The 15042-nt window shown below is 42.3% G+C and overlaps 1 protein-coding gene across 3 annotated transcripts in view; it reads left to right on the top strand.

The window, feature by feature from the left end:
• Nucleotides 1-15042, top strand: part of SERTAD2 (SERTA domain containing 2) — a 111939-nt gene that overhangs the window by 80816 nt on the left and 16081 nt on the right. The window contains exon 1 of one of the 3 annotated variants that reach the window (XM_050952221.1): nt 3401-3727. The exons of the other annotated variants lie outside the window; for them this stretch is intronic. The gene's annotated coding sequence lies outside the window, so the exon portion shown is untranslated. Of the gene's footprint in view, nt 1-3400; nt 3728-15042 lie in introns of those variants that run through there. 3 annotated transcript variants of the gene reach the window in all.

Genomic DNA, 15042 nt, shown 5'->3' with positions numbered 1-15042 from the left:
TTCTTTAGCAAACTCACTGGCGTGCAGAAGCTGAAAGTTAATTGTAAACTTTTTGAATTCCATGGTGCAGGCCTCTGTAGTCTGAATGTATCGTATAGGCAACACACTCAGGGCCAGAGTCTACTCTTAATTACACCCGTACAAATCTGGAGTAACTCTGATGAAAGTAATGGAATTACTCCAGATTTCCACTGGTGTAACTAAGAGACGAATTGGGCTCAGTGGATTTACTCCAAAATGACACTAGCCTAAAAAAACACATCAGAATCTGGCCTCTCCATTTATAGAGTTAATCACCTAGTGTAGGAGTGGTATTAGTAGGTGTTGTAGCACCCACTATGTGCCTTGGCCTTCTTTTATGAAAGATATTGGAGAAAATCTATTCATAATACTGTCTGAAATGTTAAATCTAACAATTATTGTAGGCCAAATCTGTTCATAGTTTCTCTGGTGTAAATCCACTAAAATCAAAGGGTTACTCAGGATGTTCATTCACGCAACAGAGAGCAAAATTGAGTAGATATAGCACGTGGAAATTATTTTTAAATATACATAAAAATATGTAGTGGCTTATGAGAATGCTGAAACCTGCCTGAGTCTTTGCTATATCACAGTTCAGTTCAGCAATAAAATGAAGTAATTTTTTTTTTTTTTTTGCCTTCAAGACAAGATTTGCTTCCTTCAAGCAGACAGAAGGTTCTTATCTGCTGGATAGTATCCAGCCATCAGAAAGACTACTATTAATTTTTTCCTGCTTCCGATCAATTCATGAGCCACTTATCAAAATTCAATAAATGGTTCATGAATTGCTTTGCAAAATCTGCTTCAGTGCTACCTCTGTATCACAGGAGATTATAGGTATTATTTCATTTGATTTCCTCAAAATGAGTGACTGATAGGGAGGGAGGAATGGGAAAGAACACTAAGATAGGAGGAGGCCTCCAAAATACACAGCTCTGGTGGAAATGGAAAAGCACCAATGCTTCAGGTCTAATATTTTTTTAATGATGTATGCCATAACCGTGTGAAGTGAAGTACCATCTAAAAATGACCCTAAAAGACTAGAAATTTAAAATATAAATTACCTGTCTTTTTAAATTATAATTTAAAAATTAGTAAAATCTTCAGTGGTTTCTTATTGTAATTTTCATTTCAAAATGTTTTGACTTTGTGGATTTTATGTGCATGCAGCTTCCAGCTAAATTCAACTTTTTTCAAAAGTATGATTCTTCTTTCAGTTCTCTGGTTGAAAATTGCAACAAGATCAGAAATTGAATTGATTGCAAATCATTCTAGAACATTTTGAACATAATACCTAAACTTGTTGTGATATTAATGACTAATGACCTCCTTTATGTTAGGTCTTAAAGCTTTATTGTCACAAAATACTGGTCTAGCGGACCAAAATGATCTGAGATGCTTTTGGGGTTGCAGCCAAAATGTTAAGGTGTTTGTATTGCCTTTTATAATACTGTCTAGAAATGCATTTTAAAACATAATCATTTAGGTAACTTATAACAGTCTTTCTTTGTAGATAACACATGGTTCAAAGCTTTCCCCCTTCAAGTCTTTATGCATTTGAACACACCCATTTGGCCTAATTTTGTGCATGGGCATATATCTGTAAAGCCAAATTTAGAATCTAGGATTCTATAGAGGGAAGAAAAATCACTATCAAAATTAATTTCCCAGGTAAAAATATATTTCCAAGATGAGGGAGAACAAGTGTGCACAGGTTTCTCTGCTAATTTAATTGTGTCTATTAGTTTGTTTTAAAACCACGTAACCCTTTTTTGAAAAGGTGAGGTGTTTGAGGGTGGGCACTGTGACACCCAAAGGAAGTCTGTGAACTAAGAATTTAATAATAATCCAAGTACTGCCATTGACTTGCTGTGTTACCTTTTTCATGAGTTAATTTCTCTGTATGTTTCCCCTTTTGTAAAATGGGTGTAATACATAATTAACTACATAGGATTCCATTACTGAGTGTTTGTACAGTGCACTGATCAAGGCACTATTTTTCTGTTCATAGAGGGGGATGTGTGCACCTTGTTTTTCTGTTTGTATAGTTTTAGAAGCTACAATACAAAAATCTGAAAAACCAAAACACATTCTTAACTCTGAAATAGAAAAGACGGGGGGTCTAGGCCAGTGGTTCTCAACAGGGGTATGCATACCCCAAGGATGCGCAGAAGTCTTCTGGGGGTAGATCAACTCATTTAGATATTTGCCTAGTTTTACAATAGGCTACATAAAAAGCACTAGCAAAGTCAGTACAAACTAAAATTTTATACAGTGACTTGTTTATACTGCTCTATATACTATATATTGAAATGTAAGTACAATGTTTATGTCAATAGGTTTATTTTGTAATTGTATGGTAACAATGAGAAGCAATTTTTCAGTAATAACTGGCTGTGACACTTTTTTGTATTTTTATGCCTGATTTTGTAAGCAAGTAGTTTTTAAGCGAGGTGAAGCCTGGGGGGGGGCGGGGGTCTAGAATACAAATCAGACTCCTAAAAGGGCTACTGTAGTCCGGGAAAGTTGAGAACTGATCTAGGCCAGTCCTTCCTTTTGCAGCCCACAGACAGGCTGGATGAAGCTTTGACCTGGGGAAGGTGTGGGGCGGTTCATCAGGACTTGGTGACTCGTCTCTAAAGAGCCTTGAGGTTGCAAAGAACATTTCCAGAGGCAGAAGGGAGCTCAGGACCTTACAAGCCCACTGCTCTCCTTGTGTTTTTCTGCTGCACCCCGGCCTCAGTTGCGCAACTCGCTGGGCTTTCTCCTCCTTCACCTAACAGTCGCCAGGGGTGGGGGTGGGGGGTTTCTAGCTGGTGCTTGGGGAACCTAGAGAAAGTCCAGCACAACTTCGGTGCCCAATCGGCCCTTCCACTTTTTGCACACGCCAATGACTGAGGCCCTCCCGGGGGCCGGGCAGCGCTCCAGCCCGCCCCCGCCTGCGAGCTGCGGGGGCAGGCCCCCAGCTGTTGTTCCTCCGGCGGAGCCTGCCCGCTGCTGCAGGAACTCGCCGCGCTCCAGCCCGACTTGCAGACCAGTCCCAAGTTGTCGGATAGCTCGAATGCTTGTCATAGTTGTGGTTGCGCTGCGCTGCGCAGGCCGGGCTGCGCGGTGCGCCCCGGCCCCTGCCTTTTGTCCCCGCCTGCGCCCGGGGCCGCTGCGCACACCCCGGCAGGTGCCCCCCTGGGAGGTGCTGCCGCTGGCTCCCAGCCTCTCCCCGGCGGCCAGCGCCGGGCTCTCCCGGGACAAAGGCACGTGCAGGGATCCCGGGGAGCGCAGCCTTGGCCGGCCCGGCCCGGGGATGCGCCGCTGCTTTCCCAGCCCTGCTGCGGGAGCCGGGGGAGGAGGAGGAGCAGCAGCAGCAGCAGGCGGCGGAGGGGGGGGAGACTAGCACAGGGGCGGAGCTTCGCCGTGAGCCAGGGGGCGAGGAGCTCGCCAGAGCCTCACTCGCTCCCCGCGTCACTGTGCATGGCAAGTGCTGGGCACACGGGCTGCTCTCCGCCCCCCCGCCCGCCTGCCTCCATTGTATAATGCTTCGTGAGCGCGGCGGCAGCGCGGAGAAACCAGCCGCTTAAATCCTCAAGCTGCCTCCGCCTCCCCCCCACCCGCCCCCTGTCCCCGCCAGCGAGCGAGCGACATATGGAGCGGGTGTAGGGTCGGAGCGTGCAGACCCTGATGCTTTAGTTCTCAGGTGCAACTGCATGTGGTAAGTTCAGCTCTCTGCGCGGGGGGGCTTTGCTGTCCAGCTGCCAGGGGCGGCTGGGACTGCAGCTGCTGGGGGAGGAGAAGGTGGGGAGGTGCTGGGGAGAAAAGTGTGTGCTTGTTTTGTGGGGGGGGGATCGATACGTAATAACACAATGACACTGGTGCTGTGTCTACAAACAATCGATTTCCCTTGGTTAGTTAGAACTAAAGACAAAAACTCTGCAAGAAGTGACTTGGGGGTAGGGGGAGCCACGGGTCTAATGCTTTCTTTATTTTGCAGTATTTGTAATCCTCGGGAGCGAGGATCTGCCCCCTCCAGAGGCGGCTGGGCTCTGAGGGGGATGAGCAGAAAAGAGGATCGTGTTAAAAGGACTGTCTCCAAATGTGTGTGTGGTTTAAATGTGTACGTACTTTCTCAAGGGGGGTTGTTGGGCAGCGCTCTGTGAGCGCTGCGCGTTAGTGTTCCCAGAGCCATGTTTACCTCCAACTTGCAGAAACAGTCTGTGCTGTGATAACTTTCAGTATGGGCCGGAGAGCTCTGGAAACCGGCAAGAGACAAGGTGCAATATGCATCTGCAATCTGCCCCACCTTTCCTCCCTCCCTTCCCCCACTGCCTTCAGACCCTGGCAGACAGGACTTGGGAGTCCCCCCCTGGAAGTGTGTATCTTTGCAGGGCAAACTAAAGGGTTTGGAGGGGGTTCTGAATCTAGAAGACTTCAGATATGTTGGAGCTGAAACGACTTACCCTGGTGGAGGCTCTGCCTGTCCCAGATAGGTTAGAGAAGAGCTGGATTAGTCCATGCTTGGTGTCTGTGTGGCATCAGGGCAGGGGGTTATTGTGTCTTTTCATCGAGCAGCAGTGCATTTATATTTCTCCTCGATAGAAGCAATGCCAGCAGAGGAAAAAGATGCTGTGTGTGTGTGTGTGTGTGTGTGTGTGTGTTAGAGAACAAGATTTGATCACTTTTTTTTTAGTGGTAATGTCAGCACATCAAGGAATATGCAGGTTTAGGGAATGTTGGAAGCATTTTATTCAAAGCAAGAATTATTTTATTCTTCTACAGTGCCTGTTGGCTTCAAAGTGACTTATGCTTTATTTGCATGAATATTTTGGGATTTGTAAAAGTAGATTCCTGGCTGTTGGGGTATCCTGAGATTTTAGCATTTCTTGTGTGTCACTCACTGGTCCTTCTGGAAAGGTGAGTCTTTCAAGGGAAAGGCATTCATTTGTAGTGCATATTACATGCTGTATGTATTTTGTGATGCAAGGGGAGTTTTAATAGGAAGTACCAAATTGTTCATGTGCAGTTATGGAGAAGCCAGGAGTGATTGATTAAAGTTTGGACTCCAGTTCTGATCAGCTGATGATGAAAAATGAAATTGCTAGTTTGTTTCCTCCCAGGTGGAGGTTGTTGCCTTTACTAAGTCGTGACATAGAAAGTCGTATGAGTTGCTGCACTTGGCAATTCATGTTCAGAGGACTCCAAAGCAACAGTCAGGCATCCCTCACCCAGGGCCTATCCATTGTGTATTGAAATCACTGGACAAACTCTCTCTGACTCCAGGGGATTTTGTATTCTTCCCCAACAGCATACCTGTACTGCTCACAGTGCAGAGGACTGATTCTCCCATCACACCAATTTAACACTAGTGTAACTCCAGTTAAGTAAATGGAGCCACTTCTGATTTTACATGGGTTAAAGTGACAGAAGAATCAGGTTCATAGTTTTTCTTTTCAGTGTGCAGAGATTTACCTGCATAAAACTCCCTACATCCAGGCAAAGTGTATAGAGGGTATAGAAATTGTACACAAGGTACACAACCCTACCTAGCTTTCTGATCCAGTGCCATCAGGATTTTCACATGATAAAGTAATTACATAACTAATTAAGTTTTCTTATAACTTGCTGCTTAACATACATATATTGCTTTATAAACTAAGCAGTTGATTAGGTAGGCTAATTAAAAGTAGCTCTTCCTGCTCACAGTAAAACTGATATTTTTTTCATGCATAATAAAACAAGCTTGGTGTCTTCTGAGCCTGATTTACCTTTATGGGCTAGTATTAATACTGTTACTCCCTCTGTTAGAGATGGAAGGAGGATTAGTAGCTTATGGTCCTGGACAGGTACATTAGGGCATGTATCCTAGGGAACACTTCCATTGTCCAGACAAGTATTGCAGCATCTAACATAACAGCTGCAGTTTCCTCCTTTAGAGTCTGATTCTACTTCCATGTAAGTCAATAGCAAAACTTCCCTTTGTCTTCAGTAGAAGCAGAATTACGCTCTTTGGAGAATGAAGCTATACCTTGTGCTTATTAAAGTACTCCTTTTGATTTTCATGTCAAGCTGATTTTTATTCACTCGTCTGTTTTTTAAACAAACTTCCAGACGAAAGAAACTTCTTAGCCTAAATGTATGTAGGTTTGTCTTTTATTTAAAACCATTTCAATATACAGAATTAAACAGGTGTATATGCCGATTTATTGTGAAGTGTCCTGTGTTCCTTAAACACCTGCTGCTATTAGCATAATTTACCCAAAATATAAGATAATGAGTTTTTCACAATGCTTTTGGTGGAAGTAATACAAATAATAATTCTCAAGTACTGAAAATGATTGCTTGAAAGACATCGCACAATTGTGCACACTGTGCTAAAAGCAGTAAGCATGAGAACTCAAACTTTATAATGTAGGTTGACATTTTCTTTAAGTGAAGTTTCATCTCCATTGGATGCAGCAGATCTTAGTAGTATCTAGTTGAACTACTTTGCTAACAATTAATGAGCCTTTTTTTTTCTGTGAATCGTTTATCTGAAAAACAATTTAGAATATTGTTTTATATTTCACACTAATGTATAATGCTTTGCCATAGTCCATGACTGGGAGTGCTGAAGGAAGGCAGGTAATCCAGAGTTGTGATGACCATTTTTCATTTAGGTAACATATACTACAGTGTAGCTTTTCATAAAAGGCAATGCATCCCTTCAAAGGTATAGACAATCTTCTGATGACCCACTTACTTTTATAAGTTCTGTTTAATGCAAGTATGCTATCTTGTGAGTTAGTTCATATTTGTAAGCCGGGCGCAAAAGGAGACCGCTTCAGTGGCAACAGTTTCTTGGCCAAAAAAAAAATCAATCTGTGCCAGAAACAGCAGACTTCAATTGCTGAGTCCAAAGATCATGAATGCAGCAAAGAAAAGAGAGCAAGGTCCAGTTTAAAGGGAAGCCAGCTGGTAATAGTGCAAATCCTTAGTGTAGCTGATCCTCTCACTAATTATTAGTTTATAAAAAGTGGAATCTGCAAATCTGAGAATGGTAGGTGTGTTGGTGTGTTTTTTTAATAGATGCAATTGACATATTTCTACCAATAGTTATTTTACAAGTACACTGATCAATCAGGAAAAGTATAGCTGCTTCTGAACAGAAGGGCCTGCTTCTCCTGAATGGAGAAAGACCTTTTAATGTATATACTTTTTTACCTGTTATAAATAAAGTGTACTTTAATGTTTGCCACAACTGGTCTTCTTTTTTTTTTGTTTTTTCCCAGCATTACCAGTGCAGTCAGCAAAAAATAATGTGTAATGTAAACGGAACACAAACTGTTACTGCAACATTCTGATTGCACAGTCACTGAAAAGTCCAGAGAAGCCAAATTCAGAGTGATTGTACAGCCTTTGGATTGTAAGGATTTTGTGGTGGGCAGTCATTTTGTTCTGTATTTGTATAGTGCCTGCCACACAGGGGTCCAGGACCATGACTGGGGTTTCTGGGCACTACCACAATATAAATAATATGTGACTGTGGTAGGTAGATTACATGGCTAGATTCTGCTCTCCGTTACACTGGTGTAACTCTGTTGAAGTCTTTGATCCAGAACCTCAGTCCCATTACAGCCCTGTTGTGCCTTTGGAAAAGCTGGGATGGACCTCTCCCAGGGGGCTTTGGAGTTCAGTTTTTATATTACTTTAAGTGTCATATGTCTCATTCTGTGTAATCAGTGGGAGCCAGATCCTACTGGGCTTACTTACACATCAGTGAATGAACCGGATTTGGTCCCGTTTCCTGTGTTTCCTGTTAAGAAAAAAACAGCAAAAGAGAAGTGTTACGACATATATAAAAATTATATGAAGCAGATACAAGTGCATGACCGGAATCTTTTAAAAACTGCTTTGTAAAAAACGGAGTGACAGAAAATGGTACTAATTTGATCAAAGGAATTTTGAATGAGGTAGGTTTAGACCCTTCCTTCTATTGGACACGTGTTCAGTCACTACAGTGTTTAAGGAAAGGATTTCATTTCCTCAGATTTAATACCTGACAGGATTATCTGTAACAAACCACACATTTTTTCTTTGAGCCATGATTTTGAATCCATGGTAAAACGATTGTACTGCAGGATCTGAACAGACTTTCGACTGAAATGTGATTAGCCTCTACGATTTGCTAACATCCAACTTTTTCTTAGTAGTCTTTTCACACTGCTCTTTTTGCAACTCTTTCCCTTGCACAGGAGGCAATAAGATTGTTGAGTGAACTGCACTATAGAAAGAAACGCCCATGATTGGAGGTAAACTATGCGGATATGTAGGGGTGGGGGTTAGAAGGAGTGTGGAGGGCATATTCGAAGCAGACTGTGCAGCTGCTACAGCAGGTCTGACTAGTTTTAAATGCCTAAAGGCAGCTTTGTCTTATCTGTAGGTAGCTGCAAAAATGAAGTTCTTAAATCTAATTCATAAATATGGCAACATCTTCCTGTGTTCTCATGCACTCAGTATTTTTTCACGTGTTGAGGATAGCCCCTCCCCCTGGAAAAATATTTTTTTCTTTAAAATATATAATATTTTAATATTTTAAAATATACATTTTTCTTTTATTAGAGTAAGTCTCCTTAATTCATCATAAAAAGGAGACTCTGGTGTGCATGAAATCCACCCGAGTGTTTTCAACAGTAGTAAAATTTGCTTCCTTATTGCACTGAGAGAGAGAGAGTGAGAGTGTGTGAGAGACAATCTGCAATATTTAAGCATTCACTATAGTGTGATTTGCTGCAAATCAGCGCATATCCCCTTGCCTTTCCTCTCGCCAAGACCAGTAACATATCACTCACAGTCAGGAGGGCTTTGAATAGGGGACTACTTTAGTACCCACCCTCCTGTGGATACAGTAATTTTACTTCTGTTACCTTCCTGTGATGAGATACATAGCCTCTGAAACACTCCAACCCCCATATATTTGGGACATTGTTGCTTTTAAGATTGCACACACACTCATTGCACAAAATATTGCAAATGTACAGAAGGGAATATTATACCTTTTTGTATTTTTAAACTTAAGCCTTGGTTGTCTGGTGCGTTGCCCTAGTTGTGAGTGCAAAAAGACATGCACAATACACAGTTGCTGTGTTGGGTTACATTTTTTTTTTTCTAGTCTCTGTAAGTCTGAAAGAAAACTAATGTAATGTGGAACTTGGCTATGATGTATGATTTGTGTCTGGCTTAAAGGAGAAATGCAACTTAGAACACTTTCTCTTTTCTTTTTATTCTGTTCTTCTACAGTTACTTTTCTGTGACATGTGGGCCAGCTTCCCATCCCCCAAATGCACACACTGTATCAGTGTTTAAGTTACAGTATTCCAAGCTAACTGACCTATATTAGCGAGGCTTTAAAATGTGGAATTGATCCTAAAATGTGCCATAAAATATAAGTGTTCCAAAATAGGATAATTGGATAAAACCATGTAGGTCTAGCATGACAGTTTTTTCTGAGGATATTAGCACTTCAATTACTGGACATTATGCAGCTCGAGTGGGTTAATATTCATAATTATGCTATTTTTGTGTGTCTATTTAGTTATTCTGACTGTGGAATCGGAGACCATGAAAATTAAATCTCTCTGCCTCTTACTTGCCATTGCCATAGGTTCATTATAGTTCAACGCTAGCCAAAGTTCCCTTTATCAGCTTTTGGAATTCTACTTCAGGAAACATGAAAACACACACTGTATTTCAACAAATGCGAGAGCTTTAGTGCACTAGATTGAAAGGCCAACAGTTGTCCACTTGTCTAACCTCATTTAATGCTGTCTTGGCAAACTTTCACATTGGTTCTTCAGGATCATTTTTTTCTGCTTGTGTTCACACGTGTGGTAGAAGCAGGATAATAGCTACTCCTCCTATTGAAATAAATTAAAATGTTTTATGCTCCTTTCTACATATTATTAAGATTTGTTACATGTAATAATGCACAGATTCTTTAGTATCAGAACATTTGAAGCCCTCCGTTTGCAGTACCTGGTACAAAAATAACAATTACCTCTGATTAGATGACGTATGTAAAACTTATGATCCTGAGGATTGTTGTGACCTGTCTGTCTGTTTAAAGCAATAGGTGCTTCGCTTATTAAAGCAAAAAATGTTGAAAACTACTCCTAAGCACATAAGAACAATCACTTTGAGAACAGCATCATGGAAATACTTTCTGTTATAGTCTGTTCATGGTTTTTTACTTTCAGTGGCAAGAAACTGGTTAACATATGAAACCTACAAGACAGAAGCTAAGATGATTTCCCATTGCTGACATGTCGTTTGCATTTTATGGCACACTTTTCTTTACAGAAAAGAAAAAAAACAGTCTAGTTGCTTCTTTTCAGTTTGACTGTGGTAACTTATGCAATCTCCATTTTCAAAGCTATAATATGCATTCTGGCAAACACTTCAGCTTCTGTTTTAAGTGGGGGGGAGGGGGTTCTCAGTGTGTTTTATTAAGGGCCTAAAATGTGAGGGGAAAAACAAGGTACCTTTGGGGAAAAGACTCTCTATGAAAAGGCTGAAAGCAAGGACTCCATCCAAGTAATTATAAATACATGAGAAAAACTACCTTCCATTATACACAAAGGGGCCTCGTCTCCCTTTGATGCGCACATAACTCCATTAACCTTTACAGGAATTGCGTGCATCCAGGGAAGAATAGACTCTGAAGACTTTGGATCTTTAAATACATCAAGCAGACCATGACATGTATATGCCAATAAAGATGTCTTGTTTAACCAGCTGAACATGACACAGCACAGCCATACCCCATTGTTTAGCACATTAACAAAATTACAAGGGAGGAGGAAGGGAGGGATAAATAAGTGTTAAATATTTCAGCATCCCCCTTATCCTCTGTGTACAGTAGCATACCATGATCACAGGTTACAATTTTAACTGTGAAAGGAAAAGGTCTATTTGTTGGTGTAGTAGGTCTTTCAGATTGTTTTGAATTTAATTTACAATTAAGCTGTGCCTGCCTGTTAGGCTCTTCAGTATACGGATTCCTGAAGCCTCTGAAGTCAGCGGGAATGGAGGACAATCAACTGGATTTGGCCCTAAAGCAGTGCCCAGTCATCTTAACTGTTGAGGCTTCTCGGCTTTGAGAAACTGGGGACCAGGTTCTCCAAGTAGAAGTGCATGATGCTGCAGAGAGCCCCATGGGTTTGAGTGCGGTTTCATTCGGGTCTGCCCATGTGGTTCTCCTTTCAGGATTGTGGCCCGTAGCGTTGCTGACTGCTGGACAAGAAAGCCCCTTAATGTGAGACATGCTCGGAGACGTCGTAACTGAGTTCAGCCCCCTGAGGTAACTTTGAATAGGCCCCATGGCGTAGCTTCAGATAACAAAAAGCATCACCTGTTTTTTATCAGATTAGGATTATTCTGTACAGTCCATGCACCTTGATTAGCCTTGGATCCTATTTAGTTAATGCATTTCTTATTCTCTCCCTCAGAAGAAGTGCAGGGAACCAAACCATGATGTTTGAGATATTGGTGTTACTGTATATTGGCAGCACAATTCACCATTTGAAAGGAGTCTGAACCATGTGTATACAGCATAATATAACTTGAGTCGTGCTTGGCTGGCCTGACAACTTCCTCAGCACTGCCACTTGGAGATCCGAGTTTCGGAATAACCTCAGTCTCGCTCTTCACATTGGCTGAGACGAGTCCTTGCAGAGCTAATGCTCCCGTTCTGCCAGGGGAGAATGTGCTCTTTTTTCCCAGTGCTCCCAGGCAGCATTGTAGATTCCATGTAGGAATCCTGGTTTTGCCTTCGTTGGTTTGCAGTGTGCGCAGATTTTCCGGGGAAAAGAGTAATGAGGACTTTGGACAAACAGGTGCCCCCAGGATAAGGCCGTGTCTGTGTTTTGCAAATATTTTCCCCTCGTTGCCAATGCCAGTGGTAGCAATGGTGTAAATGAGCTGCCAGTGTATTTCACAGTGTTAACTACTCTTGCCCCAAGCAGGTCTAAATTATGCCCGTGGTCATAGGGTCCATACTAGCACTCCCACTGGTGGAGCTGAGCCAGAGTTAGCAATGGTAGCAATTTTTTGCATGAAACTCCCTAGTTGTTGATCCCTAAAGGGAGTAGGCTTGAGTCTCATGACCATGTTCACACTTGACTGATGCCCTTGATCACTGTTTCAAGGAGGCAAAAGAGAAGTTCTACACAAGGTAGAATATGTCAGAACTGACCTTTTGGCTAGCTGGGGGCTCTGGCATAAAAATAATATGTATTGCCCCAAAACAGTTCATTCCTGCTTTAAAGACAGCTCCATGCCAGACAGTAAGCAGTGTGTGTGTTTTACATATTAATACTTTATTCTAAAATCACATCACTTGTTCTCCTTTGTATCAGAAAGAAGATCCAATCACTTGTGTTATACTGCCTGTGCTATTTGCTCTTGATTTCTATTCAAGTGACCATTTTAAAATGCTTGGTCTTCCTTCCATATACAGCACCTGTGTACTTTGGAGCACCTCCTAATTTTTCAGTGTAATTTTTACTGGCTTAACAAGCTAAGGGAGGGTCAATTTGATTTCAACTTGTATTAGGGCAATAAAACTTAATACAATTTCTACTATTATGAACGCTTTTATTAACACAGCTATAACATACAAAACCTGCCCTTCTTTCAAATGATTATTTAATGAGGCCCTAATTTATTTTAAATTATATTTATTGGAGCCTGTTCCAGCTTTATCTGACATAGTTCTGTTTGCTGAGTGCAGTTTGTCAAAAACATTAAACCAGCTTCTCTTCCAAGAGAAAAGGTTACACTTAGCAAACTGACAGCATTAGAAACTGTTTCTAATTTAATAGAAGCATATGCTTCCTGCAAAACTTAGCAGACTGCAAGAGTAGAGACTTGCTTCGAGTGGCTTTGCCTTTTTTAGCACAGTAAAAACTGCTGGAGATTTAAAACGAGAGAGTTGCGGGGAGGGGAGGAGGGGTTGCTTGCTTAAGTTGTTCCAAAAAGGTTAACTTTCTGGTAGGGTTTCAATCTGCAAGTTTAAGGAACTAATGAGAAAGTAGTGCGGGTGGTGTGCATGCGGATCTCAGTTGAAATGCAGTGTCTGATCATTAATAAACAGCAGGAGCCTGCCTTGCCCTCTGGGCCTCAAATAGTACAGTATGCAACAAGGGAGTGCAGGCAAGGCACGAGGATGGAAACAGTAGTATCGGATTACAGTTTCAAAATATCACTGGAACACATTAGCTGGCTTTACGCTATTGACTTGCTTTATAATTGCATTGCTTATTTGTTAGGGAAGGCTTCACCTTACTTTCCAATTAACATGGATGTCACTGCAGGGACCTCAGACCTCCTGGAAGTGCAAAGCAGAACTCCAGCGATAACGGCGGGACTTCCCATGTTCCTATACTGAGATTCTAAACTTCCTCGGGAATCCTAGCGTTACGACTGCCATAACTTTCATTACGCTGCACTAAAACCTACTTAAGATAGCTACTAAAAATTTCCCCTGTGGGGTTTTTGTTTTCTTTTGTTTAAGCATTATTATTTAATTTACCAGGTGTCTGTGCATCTACTACAGTATCTGTATAAAACCAGCCAGATTTTCAGAGGAACTAAACACACACAATGGCCGTCATGACTATGGTTGTGCATGACTGGCACCTCTGAAAATTCTAGCTTGAGTTGACATGTATGGGGTGCATTTTTACTAGCCTCTACTAGTGAGGTTTAAAACTTGCTATAATCCCACTCCCCCACACACACACAGGGTACATCCAGACTACCCACTGTATCGGCGGGTAGCGATCGATTTTTCGGGGATCGATATATCGCTTCTCATCTAGATGCGATATGTCGATCCCCAAACGCGCTCCCGTCGACTCTGGAACTCCACCGGAGTGAGCGACGGTAGCGGAATCGACACGAGGAGCTGCGGATGTCGATCCTGCGCTGTGAGGACCCGAGGTAAATCGATCTAAGATACTTTGACTTCAGCTACGCTATTCACGTAGCTGAAGTTAAAAGCAGCAAAGAATCCTGTGGCACCTTATAGACTAACAGACGTTTTGGAGCATGAGCTTTCGTGGGTGAATACCCACTTCTTCAGATGCATGTGGTGGAAATATCCAGGGGCAGGTATATATATGCTAGCACGCAAGCTAGAGATAACGAGGTCAGTTCAATCAGGGAGGATGAGGCCCTGTTCTAGTAGTTGAGGTGTGAAAACCAAGAGAGGAGAAACTGGTTCTGTAGTTGGCAAGCCATTCACAGTCTTTGTTCAATCCTGAGCTGATGGTGTCAAATTTGCAGATGAACTGAAGCTCAGCAGTTTCTCTTTGAAGTCTGGTCCTGAAGTTTTTTTGCTGCAGGTTGGCCACCTTAAGGTCTGCTATAGTGTGGCCAGGGAGGTTGAAGTGCTCTCCTGCAGGTTTTTGTATATTGCCATTCCTAATGTCTGATTTGTGTCCATTTATCCTTTTCCGTAGAGACTGTCCAGTTTGGCCGATGTACATAGTAGAGGGGCATTGCTGGCATATGATGGCATATATTACATTGGTGGATGTGCAGGTGAATGAACCGGTGATGGTGTGGCTGATCTGGTTAGGTCCTGTGATGGTGTCGCTGGTGTAGATATGTGGGCAGAGTTGGCATCGAGGTTTGTTGCATGGATTGGTTCCTGAGCCAAAGTTATTATGGTGCGGTGTGCAGTTACTGGTGAGAATATGTTTCAGGTTGGCAGGTTGTCTGTGGGCAAGGACTGGCCTGCCACCCAAGGCCTGTGAAAGTGTGGGATCATTGTCCAGGATGGGTTGTAGATCCTTGATGATGCGTTGGAGGGGTTTTAGCTGGGGGCTGTATGTGATGGCCAGTGGAGTCCTGTTGGTTTCTTTCTTGGGTTTGTCTTGCAGTAGGAGGCTTCTGGGTACACGTCTGGCTCTGTTGATCTGTTCCTTATTTCCTCGTGCGGGTATTGTAGTTTTGAGAATGCTTGGTGGAGGTTTTGTAGGTGTTGGTCTC

This window comes from Gopherus flavomarginatus, chromosome 4, assembly GCF_025201925.1.
Source record: "Gopherus flavomarginatus isolate rGopFla2 chromosome 4, rGopFla2.mat.asm, whole genome shotgun sequence".
Taxonomy (NCBI): domain Eukaryota; kingdom Metazoa; phylum Chordata; order Testudines; family Testudinidae; genus Gopherus; species Gopherus flavomarginatus.
This window is presented reverse-complemented; position numbering and strand designations above follow the sequence as displayed.